General features: G+C 41.1%; 1 protein-coding gene across 4 annotated transcripts in view; it reads right to left on the bottom strand.

Moving 5' to 3' along the window:
- Positions 1-25341, bottom strand: part of LOC108923924 (myosin phosphatase Rho interacting protein) — a 99456-nt gene that overhangs the window by 44017 nt on the left and 30098 nt on the right. The window lies entirely within an intron of this gene.

The following is a 25341-nucleotide window of genomic DNA, read 5'->3' as shown; positions in this document are numbered from 1 at the left end:
AGCCCTGCTCTTGGGTGTTGTTTGACAAGGTGCTCTCCTTAGCATTCACATGTATATAAAAACGGCAAGTAAGAAGGTGCAGGTCTTCCACCTTATAACTTATGCTATGTGGCCTCCATTTTGTTATTTTATATGTGTATGCATGTACATATGTCGTGTGTGTATGTACTGTATCTATGTATGTGTGGTGATGCTATGGCTTCTGCAATTAAAGTTTCATTGATTCACTCTCACTCAAACAGCATGTTATTATACACATAAACACAAACAATATATAATGCAAACTTCTGCAAGTACAATTATGGAATCGCACCAGACAATGTTGAAAAATAAGACCGTTATATTGCAGGATAAAGGTGGCATATTCTTTCATTATTTTCAGGTGCTTTAGCCTTTATTTGCAACAGGTTGCGTTTGTGATATATTTTCCAGGTGATGATTATGGTATGTGATTGGGCCAACCCTATTCCCCCCTTCACTGAAACTGTTCTCATCAGTGTAGTATAACATTTAATTCGGACACAACTGTTTTATAGCAAAGCTGACTGCCTGCCATTTCAGATGAATGTGACAAATTTGCAGGTAGTCATTACTGTGATGCCAAACACTAAACAGTGACAAGGTGTGCAGTGTCAGATGTGTATTTCTGTGCTGCTCTCACCTGTCTGAACCCATCCTCTGCACACCTGTCTCGAATACAGAGGTAAAGATCCAGAGAGCACAACTCTGATCAGTCATGGCAACTCTGCTAACACACACACACACACACACACACACACACACACACACACACACACACACTGATCTTACCATTTGTGTTGGGATTCTACATTGAAAATTATTGTCTTGGCACATGCAAATCATAAGACACCACAATCTCTGAAGACACACACGGAATACAGGTACAATTGGCAAGATGCTGAATTGCCACCGTTTTATCAGTATTCTGACTTTTTCTCTTGGGAAAAGCTAATTTAAAAATTAAATGCACTTATAGAAATGGCAATCTTATGAAAATAATTACTTTTCCCTACTCAAGCTACTTTTAAACCCAGTAGAAACAGGTTACTCTTCTTAGGATGAAATCAATTTTAGAAAATTCATTCTATTTTACATGGAAGCAGTTAGCAGTATCACTGATTTTCTCAGAAGTATGATTTAATGAAAACACATTATGAACCAAGCATTTTCATGGTCTAAATTACAAAATTAGAACCTGTTAAAGTCGGTGCAGCAATTATGTTTGGTCAGAGGCAGGGCTGCAATTAGCTTGCTAATCTTAGCGACCATGCTATGACGAGAGCTTGTGGGAACTGAAAACACTTGCACACATTTCTTCTCCAGGCAAAAAGCGTACTACAGTACTAGACTGGAAATGTTAAAATTGCATACTGGGAAATGTCGGTGAACTGAACTGTAACAATGGACGCAACTACACATGCTGAGAAAATCTACATCTAGAGAGCCGATACCTTCAACATGCTACTTATTTTCCAAATTTACCTCTCAATATTTCAACCAAGAAGCCATTAAAAAAAAAAAAAAAGTGCACATGCTCCTGGAAACAAGTGAGCACGCAGCCCTGAGATGATGTGCCAAGGAATGCTAGAAAGTGGTAAATCACCTTTAGTCTGTCAGTTCAGGTCACTGTGTGTCAGAACAGCACTCGGAGCTCATGACACTACTCAACAGCGAGGTCATGCAAACTGGCACAACTTTGGCTGCTGCAGGATACACTTGCCCATCACAGCGGCTTCTGTTTTCATCATGTTACCACAACCTTGAAAAGTTCAGGAGACAGCTGGCACCGGTCCTGCCACTGGAGAGCTGAGACGGCAAGATGTGGAGGCAGGAAGGACACAGCTGCGAAACACAGGCTCCCGTCTGAGAATTTAGGATCACTGCTGTTGCTTCATGATGTCCTCTCCACCCACCCCAAGCAGGAGGCTGGGAAAGCAAGCCTGGAGTGCCCTGGAGCCTCTAAACCACTAGAGGAGGTAGCAAGGAGCTCAATAAAAGGCACTCAGTCACCACAGAAGGCCACAACCCTGCTCTCAACACCATTTTAGACAGGGTGAGGAAAAGACTTAAAAACTGGCAGTCAATAAAGAAATAAATGCTTGTTAAAGAGTTGAAAATGGAAGGGTACCTCATCCCACTGATGTCTATCTTTATGCATGCTGGTGGAGGTCTGATGAATAAAATGGTCACTTCTGGAGATATTCTGTTGCACTGTTTCTGCCTATGCCATGGAGGAAGGTTCAAATGTTCATAAACAATCCCATCCATGAATTTACTCAGACTTCTACTATATAGAGCCTGTAAGCAAGACATGTCTCTCAGACACTGTCGCAGACATTGAATCAACACCATTGTGCAGAACATACTCTACATGTGCCGATTCCCTTCAGCTTGGCAGGTATGTTGGCATCACACCCAAACTCAGGTGTAACAATTACATTTATTTAGCAGATGCTTTTCTCCAAAGCAACTTCCAATTAACTCTATGTAGTGTTATCAGCCCACACACCTTATTCACTGTGGTGACTTACACTGCTAGATACACTGGGTCACTCATTCATACATCAGTGGAACACACTCTGTCACTCACACACTATGGGGGAACCTGAACAGCATCTCTTTGGACTGTGGGAGGAAACCAGAGCACCCAGAGGAAACATGCAAACTCCACACAGACTGAGCGGGGATCAAACCCACGTCCTCTCACACCACTCAGGAGCTGTGAGACAGCAGTGGTATTCACTGTGCCACCTTAACATAATCAATGAATTCCCACAAACCTACAGTGCCCACAAGTAAACATAAAAGCCACTTTAAAAAAAAAAAAAAAAAGTGTTAACCTTAACACAAACATTTACATTAATTCATTTAGCTGATGCTTTTCCCCAAAGCAACTTACATTAACCTTTATCCTTACCTGAAGTTCTGCCAATCATAAAGCCAACAGGACTCCACACCCGAAGCCCTACAGACTCTGTCATGAACAGTTCCAACAGCCAGTCATGGTCTTTCATACGTTACCACTTGCACAGAACAGGCTGAAATGATTTCCACTATTATAAAATTTGTATTTAAAAGGAACTGCCGTGATACAGCATCTCATCTCTCAACACAGATGAAAGAATGTTAGGAAAAAATGACAAGTGAGTCAACAGGGCAACAGATTAGTGAATAAAGGCATTGTACTCCAAGGACTTAGGTTCCATTCCCACCTTAAATTGATACAGAAAAAAAAATATTCCATTATATAAGTAGGCAAATAATTGTCAGTAGGTTAATGCTAGAGTAAAGCATCAGTTAAGTACAAAACGAAAACAAAAACAAAAGTAGATCAAAGTGTTTTGTTGCAAACTGAAGATACTCAGCTCCAGCTGGATATAAAAGGGGAAGAGAAAAAACCCCAAATTTACACTTCCCAGACAGTTTTACATGCCTGCGGTGCAACCAATGGGACAGCTAGTCATCATAAACTTATAACATGTTTGTCCAGGTGGGACTGTCCTTCACTGCAGAAAATTGGAATGGTCAAACAGCCACTGTGCAACACACTGCAAGTACAAGGTGAAACAGGACTGCACCCGTGACACACATTACTTTCTTTCCAGTCAAGCAAGAAACATGATTAGGAAAACATGATATAAATGCATGAATTGAAGAATCCAAATGTCTACCTTGAAAATGTCAGGGATTAATATAATAAAACTTTACAATAAAGTTGTTCTAATCATGGTCTTACATGCATGACAGAATCCCTTGTTTCAAAACTAATTCTATTTAAAAATAAACAGAAAAATCATCCATAATCCATATTAAAATGTGCATTTTTGCAAAAAAGCTTAGTAATATGCATACTTTCCAATAATTTACACTAAAAGGAAGTCCTTTACTGAAAATTACCTGATTGCAATGCAAAAACAAACAGTAAGTAGTAGGTTCACATGTACCTGCTACAAAAAAGAAAAAAAAAAAAAAAGCCTCTACAGAGGGCAATGAAGGGGGGCAGAAAAGGCGAAGGAAGGTGCCTGGGTGGAGTGGGGTCTGGGAAGCAGCAGACCTCGCTGGACGAGGCAGGCGCTCAGCACGGGACACTGCTAACACGTGCTGATAGAGGACCCAAACCAGTCAGCTCCCATGCCAGCCTGGCTAGCTTGAAACGGACAGCAAAAGAAAGGGCTCGCTTCCCAAGATGGGCTCAGTCCCTCTCCCCCAGCCAACCCAACAAACAAAAGGGCCTTTGTGGGGCAGCACCAGCATCCACACAATGTGGGACTGTCACCCCCTTTCACAAGGAAATCACAGGAGGGGGGAAGGGGGGGAGAGAAACTTTCTTTGAACTCAAAGCAAAGGGCCATAACATACCATCAGAGGACATGGTTCCTCAGCACACTGGTCACCTGGCTTAAGGTTGCAGGTACTCTAGGAATACACTACAGTCATTCAGCTGTCATGTACAGGTGGCAAAGTACACACAGTGATCTTATGTTCAACCTCATTCAATAACATTTTGATTTTTGGTTTCTTTGGTCTTTGAATACAAGGCCAGTATTGAACTGGGATAAAAAAAGGAGCTATGCCTATTATGCTCAGAACATAAATCAGGAAATGAGGAAGGGATATTCCAAAATTGTAAAGCCTCAAAACAGATTGTTTTGAGTTTTCTTCAATCAGCTAAGCATAAAATTAAAAAACATAAGCAGTCTAAAATACTATAAACTGTAACCTTTTTTGCAGTAAAATTGCCAACTAGCCACATTCACACACCACAGCTGCTGGCCTACGTGTCACTTAGGACTGTTTGGCAGAGAACATGCAAATTCAGGAGCAATTACACAAACCAGAGCAATTGTTCATAAGCACCATGAACAGATAAAGCTGTTGGCACTTCTAGGTAAGGACATGTATAGACATTTTTTTTTGGTGTCAGTTAAAATTGTCTTGCATCATTTAAACCTTTCACATGGTAAAAATCAAAGCTTTAACGAACTCAGAGGACCTCCAGGAGAAAATGATCAGTTAAGCCTCTATCAATTATCATAGAAAACTGAGACCATCTTCAGGCTGGTTAACCATTCAGGAAGTGTTCAACAACATGGATGGATGGATAGATAGAATGCTAGATAGGTAGGTGGACAGATGGATGAATTAATTGAATTTATTGATCAAGGAAACTGCACGGGGTTTACGCACAGAAGTTGCACAACACACTATAAATGAGCACATGTGCAAGTCTAAGCTCCTTTGGTAATACCAGTAATGAAGACAATTCTAATATATGAATTATGTACAATAATTAAATACAGTGAATAAGGCTCTTAACACAAAGGACCATTATGTAACTCCAGGAACACATCACTTCATACAACCTTTGTATAAGAGATGCAGTGGCATATCTCCAGGTACATTTCTACCTCCACCCACCATCTTTCCAGGTTATTTTATTAGGTACACAAACATAGCACCAAGTAGAACACCCTTTTGCCTACAGCATGAGTTCAAAAACACAGTGCTGAGCAAATTCCACTCCATTCGTGGGACATGCTGGCTTGGCAGCTTCACACAGTTCCTATTTTGTGATGGTACATTCAACCTGCTAACAACCAACCAACAAATGTCTATAACCACTTGTTCTGAGCGGGGTTGAGACAAGCCGGAGCCTTACCCAGCAACACAGGGTGCAAGGCCGGATGCTAGTCCACCGCAAGGTACCCCAAGTAGGGCTCAAACCCCAGAACCGCCACTCAGATGTTCCATGGATTTAAGGAGGTGGAGACTGCAGGGCATTGGAATAAAGGCACAGATGAAATAATGTTTGCTTTGCAACATGGCACATTATCTTGTTGAAAGTGTCCAACTAAGAAAGCCTATACTGGCCATAAAGGGATGCACCTGCCCAGCAACAATGTTCTGGTACTAAAAGCCTAGTATGTGCCAAGAAAACATCCCTGCATCATTACACTACTACCACCACCGTGTACAAGCCAGATGAACCCAATGAAATGTCCATTGAATTAAGTAATTAATATTGTAGAGAGTACTGCAATTCTTATGAATCTGCATTGTTGCACTTTTTGCAAAGAGTGAATTCTGGGACAATAAATCTCAATGACACAACACGTGAAATATAAAAAGATGGGCATAACACCCGCTAAGCATACATACACACCCAGCTGGAAATTCATACACAGCAAAGAATGTGAGGAATGTTATGTCAGCGCTGCATTATTCCGAACGGGAGTGCGAGAATGAGCCGGATCACTGGTCTGTGTGAACACCAATTTCACAAAGGAGTGTTATTATGACAGCTTACACTGCTAGGTGTCATCAATCACAGCGACTCCACCGTGAGTTGAACGACCAGATGCATTCACGCCATTCAGCTGGTTGTAGAGTATTTAATATACCAGTTTACCAAAGAAGAACTGAGATGCACAAACTTGGGTGTATAAAATAGTTGCAAGTAATGTTATAGCTGTCTGACTGTCATGAATTTTTGGCTACAACATCTACGCCAGATTACAAATCATTTGGTGACCCAACATCTGGTTAGTTTTTTTCTTTCTTCAATTTCGTTCTTTCCTTGAGTTCAGCGTATCATAGTCTGTTTCCTTCCATTTCTTCACCACCACCTGCTCATTCTCGGTGTGCTTGCCATCTTTGTCTAACAGAAACTTTCCTTCATCTCACAGTCACCTGAACAAGACTGACCACCTGGTCTTTCCAGCGCTATCACTTTGAATACAAATGTGTTGCGACCCAAGCAATGCCTAATTCACTGTAAACTGGCATCTTCAAGCATGGTCACTACTCATCTTCGTTCTTCTTATGCTTTCATTGCTTGTTCCAAAGCGTCTTTTCAATCTTAAGAAAAATTCCAGCTTGCTACCAACTTAGGTTTCATCAGTAGCACTTTGGTATGAAGCATTTTACCTTGATTCAACATTGAACAGCCAAAACAACCATGCATGAGTATGTAGCACACCTTAGAGTTAAACCTGGTATTGCAACTTGAGCATCTACCTTCTCTAATACCTTGCTTTTTGTTATTGCAACTGATCGTCATGAAGACTAACCCAAACCAGTCAACACACACTTAACCCATCTACAAGTGATATACTTGGCCCAGTTTTTGCACACCATTTTGTTAACCATTTGTTTGTCACCACAGACATGGAGTTGCCATCACCTTCAGTCACCTCAGTGCCAACTGACCTCATAGAATCACCTCAAATCATTGCCACTCAGAAACCTGAACTGTTTGGTTCAAGGAAATTTGTGCTTCAAGAGGGCCCGGCTACTTCACATTCATACGGGTCATTACCAGGTGTTCCAGATGGTAAGGCCTTGACCAGGGAGCGTACTGTTGTTGAATGCAATTTTCGGTAGAGGTGGCCTCTAGATAGTTAGTCAAAGATCAGGCCAGAGGCGAAGGCACGATGACACCGGTCCATCAGCTGGCAAATGTTCGAGCTGCAGTTTGTACGGAAAAGCTGAAGCTGTTATCTCAGTAAAATGAAACATTTCTTAATTAACTTAACTACCATTATTAAAAACAGCCATCCAGAGTTCTGTGTACTAATGGCAGTGATTTCACTCCACTTTCCCTCTTTTTCTGACATTTTTTAGTTTATATGTTCCGAAACAGGGGGTGCGGTGGCGCAGTGGGTTGGACCGCAGTCCTGCTCTCCCGTGGGTCTGGGGTTCGAGTCCCGCTTGGGGTGCCTTGCGACGGACTGGCGTCCCGTCCTGGGTGTGTCCCCTCCCCCTCTGGCCTCACGCCCTGTGTTACCGGGTAGGCTCCGGTTCCCCGTGACCCCGTATGGGACAAGCGGTTCTGAAAATGTGTGTGTGTGTGTGTGTGTGTATAATGTTATAGCATTCTGCACAAGTTGTCAGCTTGCTGTAGTGTTCCCATGTGTCTCACCTCCTTATCAAAATTAGTTTCCTGTGGTTGCCCGCATCAAGGCTCTGGTTATGGCCTACAAGGCAATCCATTGATCTACACCCCAATATCCAATACATCCCTTTATGCCAGTACAAGCACAGTGCTCATTAACATGTGTCCACCTTCGTGTCCTACTCAAAAAAGGTCCAAAATAAAGTCTTCCAGCTCTGTCTTGGCCTGATGTGGTGGAAAAAAAACTCCACCTGTTCCTAAAAACTAGTGAATCCCCTCCAGTATTGAAAAATGGTTCTCTCTCTTTTTGGAAGTATTTCCCTCTCAAACTTTTTACATAATTTAGTCCTTCACCATCTCTTAATTTTAAATATAAATTTTGCTATTCACATTACATGTCTATTGGCAGCTTCTTGAGTAATGTGCTTGGCATAACAGTGGCATCAAAACTGCAAGCTATAAATTGGTAACCACGTGTGTTTGTAAGGCTTTTTGACAAAATGTGCAATGCACCTTTACCTGGCTGCGTGATGATTTCAACAAAAACATCTCACAAATGCATACATGTAAAGGAATACCAGGGCAGAACGTTAAGTCCACAATAAAACGTCTAAGTGATTTTTCACAACTGAAGTAACCCTAATGTAGAAAAAATAAGAAAAATCATGGCATGGTTGAAAATGTTCAAGTCACTCAGCATGAACTTGGGGCACTCTTACAGAATTTGAACAGAGGGATCAGAAAGTACCATCTGGGTTTACCTTATATAAGATTTAGCAACTTGAGCAGATATCCCTGCATGAAACTCATTAATTGCTGGATACTTGAATGCGAGTACTGAAACTGCATATGTGACAAGGTGCGCCCAGTGTCAATATTTTCAAGCTACCTACAAAAAGCAAGTGTTTTAGTCCTCCAGTACCACTGGAGATGGACCATCAAATAAATGTACTGAAAAGAGCCTAGGCAATGCAAATGTGACCTGCTAGATGACAGACACTTATCTTGATAAATCACCTTCAGTCAGGTCCGATAATCATAGAAAATCATGATCATGAACGTCACATGGATATTTATTGTGAAAACTATATTCCAGAGAGTCCATTTCCACTATTATTGTGGCCAACTTGATTTATGTCTTTCGACAACTTTTCATAAAGCAAAGCAGCTTTACAAGACGACGACAAAGAACTCAAAAACTCATGTTCATTCTGAACAGAATTAACTACTTAGTTAAGAAATCTGAAGCAAATAGTGGGGTAATAAGTTACTATTTATAGTTTTGCAACAAAACAGGTGCAATCAGAGCCAGTTGGGCTATCCGTCTAGTACTTTGCCTGTAGTATCGAATTAAGCATATAACAGCAATGACACTATGGAAACTGTTGCTTCATGAGAACATACAGGGCAACGGCTTGGGGGCACAGCAAATTCAGAAATGTGCCATTCATTAGCAGTAAGCAATTATCTGTTCAACATTTTTCATTACTGCAGCTGATAAACTTCAGACACACTTGTAACTAATATGGTACTATGAGGTGTTAATCAGTTTAGGGCTCCATGCTGCCTGCAACATACAGTGGAGATGGGCAATGAGAAACAGTGGGGGTCCAGGAACAACAGAAGCAATGACTTGAAACTACATGAAAACATGGTGGTTTACTGAAGCAGCTGGAATTGTCCCATTACCATTTGCAAAACACTGGTCAAAGGCTGGGGGGGTGTGGCGGCGCAGCGGGTTTGGCCGGGGCCTGCTCTCTGGTGGGTCTGGGGTTCCAGTCTCATTTGGGGTGCCTTGTGGCAGATTGGCATCCTGTCCTGGGTGTGTCCCCTCCCCCTGTAACCTTGCACCGTGTTGCCAGGTTAGGCTCCGGTTCGCTGCGACCCCACTCAGGACAAGCAGTTTCAGACAGTGTGTGTGTGTGTGTGGTCAAAGGCTTTGAGATACAAAGGACGACAAGGAGTTAACATACATGCAAGTGAATATCTTCGGGGGGGGGAGAAAAAAAACAAAAAACCTCATTGCAGGCCAGGATTACATTCCACAGGCTGGTGCACTGATTGCTGAAGAGAACAAAGGGATTACAGACTGGGGTCTTCAAAATCAGACTTTGGGGGGGGGGCAGGCAATTTTCATTACAATGTCATTCACCTTTATTACTACACAGTTCCACACTGGGCCCCTGGAAATTCAAATCAAAAGCTTCAAATAAAGTACAAAAATGTGACAATTCTTCTCCTTTAAGATAGTAACTATCTTATAAAATAGGCATCTGAGAATTTATTGAAGGCAAAAAGGTTCCAAAAAGACATCTTTCCACCTAAAATAAACAGCAGTGGATTATGGCCTTGTCTTAAAGATCTTATTTGTTTGAAGATGGGTACTGCACCAGTACTTAGCTGGGCTTTATGTTTTCCCCAATTTAGCTGATGCTTTTCTCCAATGTGACTTACAATTATTTACCAACTGATACACCTGAGTAACTTTTTACTGGAGCAATTCAGGGCTATATAGGAATTCAGGACTATTCAGGAATATAAGGAATAAAGTTCCTTACTCAAAGGTACAGCAGTAGATAGGATCTGAACTCAGGACTTGAGTACAAGGCAGCAGCTCTAACCACTACACCATCTGCTGTCATTACTACTACACAGACAGAAGACTAGGGCTTACAGTTCATGAAACAAGTGCAACTTCTAGGGGTGCAAAGGTCACCAATATTGAAAAACTGTCTTTTTGTATACTCAATTAAACCATTTCTCCACATCTAGTGCTACAAAACAGGCCAAGTTTGGATGATTAAAGCTTTCATAGCAATTTCTAACTTGGTCAAACTGTAAAGTAAAAAACCTTGGCGCTGTCCACAAAGTAACCCTAGTGGAAAAGTGGAGAACGGCTTTTGATCTAGTGAGCATAGTTTCAGCTATGAGGAGGACGTGTGCTGAGGGACAACTGTGTAGCCAGTGACTCTGTCGCACAGTTCAGCTCCCCCCTGCAGCAAGTCCATAGTGCAAAGGCAGCTTTTCTGCTCAAGTGTCTGTCAGCCTCAATTATGCAAGCAAGCGCATAGATACACAACCTTTGCTTTCCTCCCGAGCCTGTCGGTTTAAGAGCGGTCAGTGTCATATCTGAGAAAAGACATCTGTAGCAGGCAGCATGTTCGGCAGCACATTGAGGAGAGGCCACATCCACACATTCCTACAGTTCAACTTCATTTATTTTTAAAATACTGCTATCTCACATCACGTGCATCTAAACTGTAGTTCTGCTAAATGGAAGAAAAAAGGACAGACTGAGTTATGACATATGCGACTTTTGACAAGGAAGGGGCAGACTTGGAAGGACCATCCCATCAACCATATATTACTTTCAAGTACAGATGTTTGGTTACAACATCTAACAGCGCCCAATCCATTTACTGCAAAATAACAAGGGCTGGTCGCGCTGCTGTAAGGCGCTCATAACAGTTATTGTTTGGGTCTTAGTCAGTATTTCGGCATCTACGAGTAATCGCACTTTGTTCACAGAATGGGACTAGCAGACAGCCTTGGATGCCCCTGTGGAGCAGCAAAAAACTGCAAAACATTTGCTGGATCACTGCCCCATGTACACGCCTACACCATTGGATTTGACAAACATCGACAATACAGATGTTAAACTTTGGCTACATGAAGCCAATTTTACAGCTTAAAGCTTGCCCCATGCCGTTAAAGATATGTTTTTTGATCATACGATAAACAAGTTACAGAATTTGTGATTCCCTTCAAGTTATTTTTTTATTGAAAATACCTAGCAATACAAAACACGATGTTCCGGTGTTCAAAAGAGACATTTAAAAATGGAAGGGAAAATAAAAGAGCGTGAAAATATACCATACTGTAATTATATTACAAATTGTTTCTCTTCTGTCTTTACTGTTCTACTTTGTTTTTTGCATTAAAGGTTGAACACTGAGTATTGGATTTAGAAATGAAGCATAAAAATACTATATTACATTTGTATTTTAACATGAATTGAGTGAAATAAGTCAAAAATATAAATATTTTAAAAATAGATTATATAGCATGGCATTTGTGTGTTTATTCTTATGATTAATCCCCAATATACAGGGATTTTAGACTAAAAACAAAGTCATCTTAAAATGGGGTCATCGGAAAGGAACCCTGTTCTAATTTAAGGAGAACCCGAAGTAAACCAGGCATCTAAAAAGATGCCCAAGAACGGTACATAAGAAATTCACTCACTACCCCTTATCACTTATCCCAAGGGTAACATACAGCAGTTCTACCCTGGAAGCATAGGGCATTAGGCTAATCGGAGTATACCCTGGACAAGATACCAGTCACTCATACAAAGGTTTGACATTGTTTTCCAACCCTTATTTTTTGCAGTTTCACTGAGTGCTAAAGTCCAGGGTGAAAAATCTGTCTTGTTAAAATGCTGGAGTCTCAAATCCCACCCCATTTTCCTTAGGGGCTCTGTGTCCAGTGACTTACTTGCCTTCCTCACACCATCACTGTCTGTACTATGATCTCCTACTAGCTCAGTCCTGCTGGGATATCTGCCTGTGGTCTACAATTTCAGATAAATAACAGCTGCCTTCAGAACTACAGAAATAGTCAAGCATTGAGACACTGTCCAAATACCTCCAGGAGATACGGCATGGTATCTTTCCTTAGAGACCCATAAAACAAAAACACTCAAGAGCGCTCCACACTTATCCATGCCAAAACACCTAAATTTGCCAAGCCATATTTCAGCACTAGTTCTCAGGTGCCAACCGAATAACGTCATTTCACTTTCTATTCCACAAGCCACAAACTGTCCTGATTCCTCAAGACCACACCCTGCTTCCCTTAAAAGTTTAAGATTTTTCACAACTTCGCATCACAAAGGTCTCAGTGAACCCAAGAGCTCAGAGTGATAGGAAGGGAAAGCAGCATTGGATGGCTGCTCACTGCCACAAGGGACAGGTCACTGTAGTGGTGTTATTTCAGGCTTGTAATTTCACCATCATTAATTGACATGTGCCTCTTAATCTGCCCTCTGGCCTTGGCACTCAAGTGAACACCCATGGTCTACCATGGAAAACCAACTCGAGTGTCAACAGCTACGTCTCGGTCTGATCGCTAGCATATTTACGAGCAGCAGTGGCGTCCTTGAGGCACAGGCTGGGCCTTATGCTCAGGAGACCCTCCAGCCATATCTCTTTATTAAACTGCCAAATTATAAGCATAACCAGTGGACAAAGATGTGCCTAAAACAAACACTGGATATAGAGGGCCCATTTAGGTGGGTCTCAAACTTGATCATTTACAAAAATAAAGTGTCATTCTTGAAAGATGGGGCTGATGCAGACTTGTCTTGCTTGTACTCATATCAAATCTCCTTGGCACAAGGGTGCTGAAAGGTAAGGATGTTTGAGAGGTACGTTCTACTGTAAAAGAGGTGAAGCCAGAACTGCCAGGGAAAAAAAAAATCTGAATTTTCTAAGATTCTAAACATATTTATGGGAGAAATCAAAACAGGCTTCTCTTCCTCTATCCCCTGGTAAATGCGTACACCGTAAGTTGATCTGCAGCGGCCTTGCTGAAGTCGCCATGACAACCCAAGAATTCGTCAGCACGGGAAGACTGTACACTTTGGGACTTGTCATCACTGGACGCCACATATTTATTCCACTGCGCGGGGGACAGGCCTGCCGGAGATTACTCAGACACACATTTCTCAGAAACCACAGTCAAATCTCAACTCTGGTAATGTCTGCCAGAAACAGTGACGCACTTTAAAGAAAAGCGACAGTCTACCAGATAATAATAATTATCTGTACATGCTCACCACTGCATGTCTCCCCCTATAATTTTACAATCAGTAATGCATTTTTTTTTCTTAAAGTTTATTCAAGACAAAAAAAAAAAATACTATCAATCATGACTGGCACACATTGTCTCAACAGGTTTTCTACCTGACCATCTCACACAGCTGGAATGCAGTCTGGAAGTAATAATGCCTACAGTGTAATCACTTCAGTATTGCATGCCTTCAGAAAAACACACAGCTCTACTTCATATATACAGCACACACAGATACAATTTATAAGATACTATATATAAAATGATAATTTCTAAACTATTTGCACTCTGACACATTCAGTCCAACATGGCCAAGAGCAACAGTGGGTTGCGATCATTTCAGATGGACTTCTGAGATGAGGCAGTATTTTCACTGGTATTTTCATTTTCATTGCATTTCTCTTCTTTATCCATAGCATGAGACATCAAGACATTGAGGATCTTTGGTTCTTAAAGGTTTGCTGTTTTCTTTGCAATGAGAGTAGTGGAATTCAGAAGGAATGAGAAGAGGGTGGAAACCCAGAGACTGACTGTGTGTCAAATGAATACAATGAACGTCTTTTCTCAGACACAGGTCTTGAATTCAAGGGTCACGACAAAAACATGTCACTCCAGGAAGAGAACAAAATGTGCGCAGCCAGTCTGTCCTCAACTTGGGACAATCAAGTTATTCTTGGCCAAAAAGTCAGCCGGCAAAGGATCTCATCCTGAAAAACATTAACAGTCTTTGCTGAGGCCTGGAACACCATGCTTTCTGCAGCATCCAGAGGCATTAAGACAACATTTAAACAGGCACCCTTCCTATCTTCTGTACTACAATGAATTTATGTCATGCTAATTGGTAGCACATGTATATTCAAGGCTTGTGTTGTTACTAAGGGAATAGTAGCTGGATTCATTATGATGGTGTTTTAAAAGTTTGAATTATGACTTCATACACCATAATTTCATGCTTAAGTTACTCCTCAGAGTTACTATTCATTGAATGAAACCTGTCATTATGCAAGATAAACACAGTCAAACAATTAAAACAGAGGTGCCACTAAACATGTCCCTGGTATTAAATCACCATATCTGAAGAAATACAAGGCAGAAAGAAGTCATAGCAAAACAACTTGGTCTTTTGCACTGAAATAAGACCCCAAAAAAAAAAAAAAAAAAAAAAAAAAAAAAAGGATCCAAGACATTTTCATCCACTACCGTTCCAACAAAGCCATCTCAGTCAATGAAAAATCTTGAGAAGTCTTCTTCCTGGCTGACATGAGTAGTGTGAGCCTGCCAAGTGTCACCGGTGCTGGATCCATGACAGAGGCCCAAGCTTGGGCCGTGCCAACTATCAGCATCCTCCCATCCTCCCTCCTCACAACGTGTGCCCTGAGAAATGCCAAACAGTGCTCATTTAGAAAGACTGCTACAGCTTTAGATGCAGCTTTCATAATGGAAGGCCAGAAATCATTCACAAGGTGTCAAACTGTAAGATAAAAGCTGAGAAACCAGCACATAATAGCTCAATTTTTAATCCATCAGTCTCATTAAGAAAGACAGACAGAATAAAGGGCATGCCTTCCTTGTGTAATTTATTACCGCACCATGAGAAACACTGAGCGGAAGACCAATGGACCAGGACCGGGACAACTCTGCTCTCATTTCCTCACCTCCCGCTAGCTCTGTCACTTCCACCTCTAAACCCCACATTAAACAGCTTTCAAGTTTGCAATTCATTACTGGCAGATTAAGGAGTGTGTCCTCGAAGAATGGGTGGTGGACAAGATGCCAAGCAACAGAATGATGCTTATTGGTAGCCGTTCAGAAGCAGTGTGGACACATGGCGAGCAACTGAAGTTTTGTTCATTTCTGGCCCAGCAGACACCTGCTTGTATCTGAGGATGGCCAGGACTGCCATCTTCCTCACAGCTTCTCCATCCGAATGGCAGTAAACATCAGACACATACAGTGAAAGGGTACAGACTTAACTGTGCGTGAATTCTGCTTTTCAACCTTGGAAGATCACAGTACCATCTTTCTCTACCCCCTTCGGAAGTCATCTTCTCCAACACACTTGTTTTCACCACTGAAGCAGGAGACAGACACATTGATAGAGCCAGTTTAATTGCTATCAGTTTATTGCAGGCACAGATTACTCAGGTAGCTCCCTTAGTACTGTACTGTATACTTGGAGGTATAAAACACTTTCCTCTCTGCAGTTAAACAGCATTATAATCATACAAAAAGACAATGGAATGGAGATGTGCACCAGTTGAACAGCAAGAAGCTCTGCAACAATGAAGACAAGAACAAAACCTCTGTAGAACAAACGTTTTCTCTTCAGCACTGTTTTGACATGTAATTAGTTGTCATTACCACACACACACACACACACACACACACACACACTCCCCATCTTTGACTACAGCACAAACTTCCTGAGCTGTTGTGCTCCACAGCAGCATTGTATTATATGGATTACAGATTCTTTCCCCTTGTGTTAAAAGTAAGACTTTGCTAAATAAACTTTGAATTCTTAAGCAGAAAAGCCTGCCATGCAGACAAGCAGGTTTAAAGTCTGAGGCATGCAGCTGCCTGTATAGTGATCCACAGATCTCCATTTGCTGCACCAGTCACAAGTTTGAGTACAGGTGCTGGCAATTCACCCCACATCCCCCGTTTGGTCAACAAGTTCCAGCAGGAATCCAACTGACATCTTCACAGCTTTTCTGTAGCAGTTCCCAGAGCTGTAGGACATGTGTTGCTTTGCTCTTACTCTTCAGTTCATGCCATACAAGTATTGCACAGGTTGTTCCCATGTACTGTAAATCACACAAATCTTCCTTTGTTGTGCAATGGAGGGGTCAGGGGCTGCTTGAGTTTTTTTTTCCACAATGTGTATAATACATGGCCCACAAAGCCAGGTACTAAACAAGGAGATAACAGCAGAAGAGACAAGATGATTCAAAGACAGACCTGTTGAGAAGAATCCTGGGCCGAAAGTTGGCAGTAAAGCAGCAGTGCAAAGCAAAGGCCGGCAATGTTGCCATGGTCCTAAATCAGCCTTCCGAGCACCTCCCTGGTGCTGCAGAGCCATTTAGCAAACCACAGGGCACCAACCTGACTTCTTCCACCCCTCAGCTCACCGGCAACCCTGCCAACCTGCAGCAGCTGTTCTCACAGAACAGTCTATAATTACCGCTTCCCCAAAAGAATCCCTGAGCATTACATGTCTGAACACTTCAACTGCACCGATATTAAGACAAGAGAGGCGAGGTGCTTCTGTCAGGGCGGCTGCATTTTTGCAGGTCTGCTGCTGTTTACATAATGAGAAAGCTGCACTGCATTATGCTTGGTACACAGTCAATAAAACTCAGCAGCAACAAAGAAAACTAAGCAGAACTATTCTTACTTTATGTCCTATGAAACTTAAGAAATTAAAATGTAAACAGAATGGACCCAATTTAAATCACAATAAAATTACATGTACTGGCACTAGGATGCTTGGCATTGTCTTATTTAACAGGATTTATTCCAACTTACAGATCACACCACAAAGGCAGCTGGCTCTGCTGCTGCTTTGATGGACATGAGTCACACTCATTTAAAAGATTACTAAATGAACTCAGCTGTATTGAACGGTTACCGAATCAGGGAGCAAGCAAGGGTGATCGTGAGAGAGAGAGAGAGAGAGAGAGAGAGAGAGAGAGAGAGAGAGAGAGAGAGAGAGAGAGAGAGAGGCGAGCGTGTTTATGTTGTGTTAATCAGGCACCGGGTCAGAGCTCACATTCGTGTTCCAGCACTAACAGGAAGAACTGCTTATCTCATACTGTAGGTAGTTGAAAACAGGCCTGGTTCTGGTTTATGGAACACACTGTGTGTGTAAGCATACTCTGCGTGTGGCACATGTGACAGCAGACCCCATACTTTATCCTGAAAACAACTGAGTCCCCACTTCCGCGGGCGGATCACGCACATGCAATGAGCTGTGCCGTGCCCATCGGCTCAAAGCCAGCCTTTTGTAGAAACACACACACGTAGGGCACTCTACAGTTGGGACCAATTTAAAAATGTTTGCAAAGTCATAATCCACTTGATTATCTCTTCTTTTAGTTGAAACTTTTACACCACAGAGGAAACTGAAAAGGTGAAAACACAATCCACTCCCCGGTCATTTGTGTAATGGTAACCAAACAGCCTCCTGCAGTCCCTAGTGAGCCCTTTACTTAACACAACAGTTAAAACTATTCACTTTGTGGACAATTCAGTCCCCCTATAATGCCTCACTATCATTGATATAATCACTGCTTACAATAGAATGACAAAATTGTTTAGACTAATTTTTTCCCCCTCAATGGATTTCACAAAATCTTAATTTGTTAAACTGTGGCCGCAGCCATTTTATAATCAAATTGTTGCTTTGTTTTCATGACTACATATAGGCAGTTCTGCTGATATGAATGTGTAAAACACATCAAAACAGTGATTTTTATGAAGCCAGCAGGATAAGAACCTCATGAGGGAAAAACTCAACTGCAAACCCTCCCTACAATCTCCAAATCCAAAGCAGCATATCAATCCAATAGAGATTCTGCTTGAAATGAACATTCAGTCCTTCAAAAACAAGCTGATAAGAGTCCATATTAAAAGAGATTTGGCCAGTAGACATACATCACTCAGAAAACCTAACGTAACATGCCCACACAGCATCTACTGAGCAGAGCAGCTGGAAATTGCTGTCAGTCCAAAACATTCTTACACCTCCTCATGCCAGCAAAGCAAAAAACACTTTCCTTACAGAGGAAAAATTTTTTTGCTATGCAAATTATATTCGGTAATCACATGCAGGTTGTCAATCAAGATGTATGTTTAATTTCTGATAAAAATTTTGGAACACAGAAACACGAACACAATGTCCCTCAGAGAGAATTCAACGTAAAAGCAAAACAAGCATAAATCTCTGAAAACAGCACATTTCAGCCCACACAGGCTACGCCATTTAATACTGTGGAGCTCTGTGTCCCTTAGTGGCCTTCGGAGAGCATTTAAGCTCATGAACGTAATATTTTCCATATCAAACAGGAAAGTACATTTTTAATGATCTCCCATGTTTAATAAGCTCAGTTGACTGATTATTCATGCGCGCATATAGTCAATAGTCCGGGCAGCAGGACTCGAGAAAACATGGGAAGGCAGCAGGAGCACAGGTGACGCTAAGCACAAAGCGAGCCCACAAAAGCAGCTGCTGAAACCCTGAGCCGCCGAGGTCCACAAAACTGGAAGCAGGGGAACTGGAGGCACTTTTTAAAAGCAAGCCTTTATTCTAAAAGCACGACAAAGAGTTCACAAAATAAACTTCTTGGAAGGAAAGTATCCTTAAAAATGACAGCTGCTGTCCAGCTCAGATGTGAGATACGTGAAGAGGAGAAAATGTCTGCAGGAACAGCTGAAGGCACCATGCTCCTGACCACAGAACATGAAGGGTATTGATGCGTCCACAGGGGTGGATACAATACTAACCGACTGACGCTGCCAAAGATAGTACATGAAAACACAGGTCTGAAAACGATGTCCCCTACTGTTCAATGGCAGAGTCTGGCATGTGAATTGGATCTTCTCTTAAAACAACCAGGACCAGAAATCTGTTCGCCAAACTCACTTTCACTACGTTACAAATCAGTAAAATCTACATACTAAATTCATTTATATATAATATATACACACACAAAATAAATAAAAAAAGACAATTAGCAAAGAAATACTTCAACACATCCATCCATTCATCATCAATAACAGCTTTTCCAGTGCAGGGTCACGCTGACCTGAAGCCTGTCCAGGAAGCATAAAGAAGAAGGCAGGGAACACAATGGACATTATGCCATTACGTTGCAGCATAACAATTTAACAACCTGAAATTACATCAAAGCTTTGCATTAACATAAGTGAAACCTAAAATCATCTCCACAACATACTGTGCAATGCTAATTGCTGACTACTTCGTCACACAAGTTTATACAGCGTTCGTCAGCTTCCAGCCCCTTTCATTATGTACACAACCAATAAAAACTTAATACAGATGCCCCCTGACTTATCGGTTATGTTCTGCAGAAGCCTTAGACAGAGGTATGATTGCATATACTTTAAGACTTAACATTAACATGGAAAAGCAGGTGGTTTTCGTACCATCAGAGAAAAGTTTTAAAAAAAAAAACAAAGGAGGAAAATGTAAATAAACTGGAAAACATTTGTACCTGTGAAAATTTGTAACACAAATTATCACACTCAGAACCAACAAATACCAGTGTCACGCTGCTGGCAGCAGAGGCTGCAATAGGACACTGCTGGAGAACACCTGACATGTGGAACAGCTCATTAAAAAGGTGCACTTTTTGGATATAATGATGCAAAAAATGGTGATACTTGCTCCCTAATACAAGGTGCCGTTCTCTCAATGTCAAACTCAGTGACTCAACAGCTCTAAAAAAAGTAATAAAATTTTTTTTAAAAAAAAAAAGGCACAAGACATCACTATACTCATTTTGTGCAATCCCACATTTCAGCTTTATCATTCCTCACAAGCAGTCTTCAGTCTCGTAGGTCCTGGTGTACCCATGCATCATCTATCCAAGTGTTTACCCATCTGTATTACTGTCTATATAAACCTCATCTTCCAGATATACTCGATCTCCTCAACTACAAGGATCAGGGAATAATGTTGTTCCCCCACACATTGCAAATTTCCTCTACTTTTCATTTCCTCTCTAAGAAAGCTTTATGCTTTTTGACATCCACTACAGCACAGAACATGAAATTGTACAGTACACTAATAAATGGTGAGAGGCGCAGTTATGAACAATAAGAAAGTAGTCATGCTTGTCTTCCGACAATACATGAGCCACAGTGTTTTAGTGACTTGGTGCAATGCCAAATGTAGTGCCAGTCCAGTGGATATACACAACTCTGCCAGCAGATTACACATAGCCACAACATCAAGAATTAAAGTAGGGAAAATCCCCAAAGTTCTTCAACCTCAACCATAGTAAATTTTTGCTGAACTGTTACTAACCTGCAGAGCTATAAATTCTGAAAAAAGGTTTATCATCACTTTAAAATGAAAGAATTAATCTGTTCATCTCAAACTAGACAGCTAAATTTAAACAGAGTGAAAAGATTTGTGAAACTGTAACGGAGTACCAGTCTCCATGGATACAAAACTGCTATGGCAAGTGAATACTAATGCGAGAGCTAAACTGAGGACAGCTACATATTTAAATAAAAGTAAAGCATGACATGATCTTAGTGTTTGTATAAAGGTATGCAACATGACATACTCAGAATTCATCTCTAAAATCCATAGCCTATAAATTAATTTATTCTGAATTGGAATGCAAATGAAGCAAACAATTCAGAGTCATGAGGGGGCCCTCCTACAGTACCACACTGCTCCTTTCCTACATAAACTCTACATAAATCTTTCAGAAAATTGGCCAAAAATCAAAATACCCAAAATCAATACAAAACTTTAAAATGTTTTGATAAAATATGGTTTGGTTAGAAAATGTATGCACAGCTGCTCAGATGTTAAACCTATTTCCAAAATACTACAGTCCAACACACATCAGGACTCAGAATCAATATGTTGCTTGAAATTATGAACAAAATGTGAAAATACTCCATCTACTCATTTTACTAAGGAAAACATGCAATTCAGCAAAAGCCCAAAGTAAATAAAAGCTTATGGTTTATTGTTTGTGCAATACATACGCAGTTAATTCAGTGCCAGTGATGTTTTTCCTTTTATATTCTAACAAGATTTAAAAATCCATACAATACTCCTTTACTTCCTTCTCTGGAAATGTCTGTCATGCTGTTCAGTTCTGGACATTGTTCTCATGTTAAATATTCATGTTTTGGCTTAACAAAAGGAACAAAAACAACAAACTGCCAAAAATAATTTAAAAACATTTTGCATTCAGCACAATGCAGAAAAGTCTTAATAAAGAATTAATGTACATGAACAGGACATCTAGATCAGCTTCCCTTCCAATGTTTCCTGGAAAAGCAGAAGGCAATGAAGCACTGTCAAACATAATATAGCAAGACATCCATTTGAACAATGAACCAATTAACACAAACATACATGAGATTAAGGCATCCCAGACAAGGGAGGGTACAGAGATCCCAGGGATGTTCTTCTAAACCACAGCTTTTGTTCAGGACAAAAACATTTAGCGTCCAAAATTGTTTTCCTTTGATGCAGGAAGACCTCGATGCCCCACAGTCAAATCATTGAAGTCCTCACTATTTTTAGTTATTTAGCCATTAATTAATTTAGCTAAAATTGTAAGTTGCTGTGGAAAAGTGTTAAATACTTAGTGAGTCACCAAATTATAAAGCTGGGCAGTTTTCACTAGCACAATTTAGGGTAAGTACTTTGCTTGGGAGTACTGCAGCAGGAGATTGGATTAGAACATTGTTCCTTCAAGAGCATGATCGCAGCTCTAACTGTTATGCTACCTGCTGCTCTATTTAAGAAGAGACATTCTTAGAAAACTAGATATACTGACTATCAGTTAAGCATGTGATAAAGTGGCTGTTACACAAGGTTGTATTTTGTATTAACTCTGCTGTACTCAGAGGTCAAAGTCCAGGAATAATTCTCTTACTGTTATAAATTGCCTCAAAGCTGATATGGAAAGACACAAATATCAGGCAAGCACTTTCAAGGACTACTGTATGAGAGAGCTTGCAAGAAAAGGAAGGACAGGTTTATCTTGAGCTGGGGGTGGAGGGTCCAAAGTCCCAGCAGCAGAACAGACCTCCAGCAGGCAGCGGAGCCGGAGCCCCAGAGCGACGTCCAGGCCGAGCCCTGCACAGTGTCACTGCCTGTCTGGGAAAGCCGAGCCCACTTGGTGCCCAGACCTTTCATGTGCAGCAGCCCTCGGGGCCAGTTATCTTACAGTAAACATCCTCCTGTCTCCTCATCGTTTGATGGGACTCATACACTGCATGAAGAACAGCTTCTAAGGGCTTTAAAGAAAATCTCACACACACACACACACAAAAAGGGCACAGAAGAGTGCAACATTCTCTCCCACCAGCAGGCTTTTGCAATGCTGACTGGCCTCAGTATTTGTTTCAGACTTCCAATACTCATGATGGATGAGGAATATTTAAAGAAATAAGAACAAAACAAACAGTCCTTAAACAGTAATCTGATTAAGTAGTGTCTGGAGTGTGTCCAGGGCCAAAGCAGATGGCACCGTTTACACTGGGTTCGATTCTAAGGAGGCTCTTGTGGTTGACCGTGATTACAGTGCGATTATTGGGAAACGGCAGAGAACCACCAACAGCGAAGATGACATAAGCGCCAATGACAGGGGTTCACAGCTGAAAATTACAGACTCATTTAAGGACAAAGAACATGAACTTTAGCTGTCCAAAAAGCTTCATCGTGCCATGTCTGGAATAACACATTTTGTAATGATTCTCTGAATAATGTTCAGTAATTTTCTCTGAGATGTATGACGCTTAGGAGAAAAGCATCTGCTGAATGAATAAATGTAAATATAATGGATCCATGCATTCTTTCAGAAACATGTCACGAACAGCCTAAAAAGAGTGAAAATGAATTTCTACTGAAAGATAACAGATCTTATACAAGGAATGTTCATACAATACCCCAGCTGGAGCAAAGGCCACTAAACCTGCTACTTTAAATGTTTGATGACTTGTTACAGTTGATGCAAAACATGCATACTGTCCTAACCAACTTCGAATGTAACACAGTAGTTAAAATCTGGCACTACAATTGAAGAACCCAGGTTCAAATCCACCTTCCCCATTGCACCCTTGACCATGGTATTCACCATGAACTGATACAGTAGAAATCAAATTTGTACATATGGGTAAATCATACAAAGTAGCTTACTAGATGAAACCTAACAATAAGTTGTCTTGGACACGTAAATAAATCATAGCACTGAAGCAGCGACAGGGTCATGGCTAGCACTATACTTTTCTCTCAAATGAGACCCATGTGCATATTTTCAACCCTACTCTGAGCAACCGGATGACTTGAGCAACCCTGTGAACTCTGCTCAGGTAAAATACCAGCACCTATTGAGTCGTAAGAGAACCGAGAAAAGGCCACTAGCTGACACCTTGGTGACTCGCGCAAATACCTCACGAGCAGCGTTCACAATACCACAGATCACTGGAGAAGGGTTAAGCTTCATTGTGGCAACATGCACATGAAACATAAAAGGAAATTTAATTTTAAAGAAGTTTCAATCATTGCATTACAACCTGAGTAAAAGTAGTCAAACGATTAAAAAGTGTGCCATGAAAATAGTGTTCTCTATTGTGCAAAATGACGTTAGCTTACACTAGTAACAGTGTGCAGTCTGTACTCTGTACAAGAGTTACAAGACAATGTTAGCGGAAGATTCTGAAAACATTTTGTTCAAAGACAAAGGATGAGTAAAGAAACATCTGAGGAACCTCAAAACAAAGAGCAACAAGCTGGAATAAGTCACAGATGACAAACAACTCCAGGCTCTGATGTAACCTACAGTCTCCTGGAGGAGTAAGTGTCCTTTTCAACAAGTCCAGTTTTCTGGCAGTTAAAGCAGTCCATTTCTTCTAAAATAGATCAAACTGTCCTTTATGTACTTTGCACTTAGACGTGGACAGAGAGAATGGCCTGTGAAGCAGCTTTTCAGGGGCCCAACAATGCTGACTCTGCTGCAGGATGACAGATTTATGGGCAAAGCAGTGAGACATTTCTTGTGAAACAGTAAAATTAAGATGGGACGAGCGTAAATTCATTTAGCCAAGACTCCCAAAGACATCCATTCACTTCTGAATGAATGGTTGGAAACCCCTGAAAGTAAAGAGGAAAAAAACTATGAAAAGGGGGCATGGTTTTGTATGAGGACCCGTTGTAAATTTCTCACCATGTAGCAACACCGGAAAAGCACCAGGAATCAGATTTTACTTTACTTCCTCAGAAAACCAAATCTGCAGACCTTGAGATATTCAACAAAAGTACAAAAAAGAGAAAGTTTAAGTAGATTTGTGAACAGGACAAGCTTCATTCAGCCTAAAGAACAGCTAAGAGCATTTCCTCCTCTTCTCTCCCTCCAAAAAGCAGGGATGGAACACTGTTGGCACTGAAGCAAACATGCACCATGCGTGCAACGCAGCTGTCCATCAGCTGTGGACAACCACTGAGACGTCCTACAAATTATGGAACAACTCTCACAAAAAGGCTTCTCCTACACTTCGGGAAGAGGTCTAGCTTCCATATAGCAGACAGTACTTTCCTCAGGAGCACAGTGGATGAAAGCATATCATTAAAAATCATTTTTGAAAATCTAAATCAACTTCAAAATAGTTGCAGCTTCTAGCCCTGTTGTCCCCTGCACAAAGCCTCAGGGCTAAGTCCATCTCTCCATGTTGCCTTGGACAGAGACAGCAGCTGAAAGACATCAATAACCAGAAATAACAACCTTCACTGCAGTTTTTAACAGGGCCTCAAACACCCCCCCTTTCTATTACTGGCTTAATGTGAGCCAGTAATTCTT

Source organism: Scleropages formosus, chromosome 20 (assembly GCF_900964775.1).
Source record: "Scleropages formosus chromosome 20, fSclFor1.1, whole genome shotgun sequence".
NCBI lineage: Eukaryota > Metazoa > Chordata > Actinopteri > Osteoglossiformes > Osteoglossidae > Scleropages > Scleropages formosus.
The sequence above is the reverse complement of the archived record's forward strand: the minus strand, read 5'-3'. Positions and strand labels throughout refer to the sequence as shown.